The sequence below is a fragment of the Mastomys coucha genome, unplaced genomic scaffold, assembly GCF_008632895.1.
Source record: "Mastomys coucha isolate ucsf_1 unplaced genomic scaffold, UCSF_Mcou_1 pScaffold15, whole genome shotgun sequence".
In the NCBI taxonomy this organism is placed as follows: Eukaryota; Metazoa; Chordata; class Mammalia; order Rodentia; family Muridae; genus Mastomys; species Mastomys coucha.
In genome coordinates, this window is record NW_022196897.1 from 159335171 (window position 1) to 159336766 (window position 1596).

Sequence of the window (1596 nt, forward strand, 5' to 3'; positions counted from 1 at the left end):
TCCAGTTTCTCCCTCCCTTCCAGTTTCTCCCTCCCTTCCAGTTTCTCCCTCCCTTCCAGCTTCTCCCTTTCTTCCAGTTTCTCCCTCCCTTCCAGCTTCTCCCTCCTGCTTCCTTCCTCACTTCCTTTAGCTCCTTTCTCCTTTCTTCCCCTCACTTTTAATTAAACAAGGATGGGATTCCTTTCCAGTGGCCACGTGGGGTACAGTCTCCTGGAAACCTGAATTCATTGTCCTTCCTGCCCCCCATGGCCACTCATGGCACGTCCACTTAAGTTGCTCAGAGTGACTCTGGGGCGAATGAAGCTTCCACCAAATGTTTCTCATATTTTTCATACTTTCGCTCTCCCTGGCAAGGGCTTTTGTTCAGAGTCACCCTTCTTTCTCCTCGGGGTCAGCACTAAGTGGCACAGTTCTCCTTCTTCCTCTCTCCCCTTTTGGTTTGCTTGTTTGAGACAGGGTCTCCGCATAGCTCTGACTGTCCTGGAACTCACTCTGTAGACCAGGCCAACCTCGAACTCAGACATCTGCCTGCCTGTGCTGGGTCCCAAGGCGTGCGCCACCACGCCCAACTAGAGTCACACAGCTCTTCAAGGTTAGAGCTTCGAAGGTCTGAGGGTTGTATGCAGACTGCATTTTTCTCTTTATTTAGTACTTCCCTCCTTTCTTGTTCAAAACATATTTATTTATTTTAATTTTACGTGTACGAGTGCTTGCTTGTATCTCTGTGCACTACATGCCCACAGTACCCACAGAGGCCAGAAGAAGGTGTCGTACCCCCTGGAACTGCAGTAACCGACAGTTCTAAGTGTCCATGGGGGTGCTGGGAATTGAACCCCAGTCCTCTGCTAGAACAAATGTTCTTAGTGCTTCCTTTTTTCTTCCTTTCTTCTTCCTTTTCTCCTCTTCTCTCTACCTCTTCTCCTCTCCATTTTCTCACAGCCACACCTACACATAAAAGAGAAAGAAAGAAGATACAGGGTTGGAGTTATAGGGGGTTTCCATTGGTGGGAACCCCCTAGATCAGAGGTTTTCAACCTGTGGGTCCAGACCCCTTTGGGGTCCAATGACCCTTTCACAGGAGTTACCTAAGACCATAGGGAAACACAAATATTTACGTTGTGATTCATAACAGTAGCAAAATCAGTGAAGTAGCCACAAAAATAATTTTATGGTTGGGGGGAAGTCATCACAACATGAGGAACTGTATTAAAGGGTCGCAGCGTTAGGAATGTTGAGGACTTGCCCTAGAAAAAGATGCTAGAGAATCTGCAGCACAGATATGTAAAGTAACTCACCCTGGGTCACACAGCTTCACAGCAATGTGGAGCTCGGAAGAGGGGCATGCCTCTAGAGCGCCACCCCCACCCTCGAGCTCGAAGAGGGGCATGCCTCTAGAGCGCCACCCCCACCCTCGCCCCCACTTCCGTCCACTCTGCACGGAAGGACTGACCTGCCAGGAGCAAGCAGCTAAGAAGCCAGACAAAATCTCTGCCCTGAGTTGCTGCTCCGGTGATCAGCGAGATAAAGGGCAGGGGAATTTTGGTCTTGATTCCCTGAGAACCTTCTGTGGGGCTTCCTGCCTCTCCCAGCTGGCAA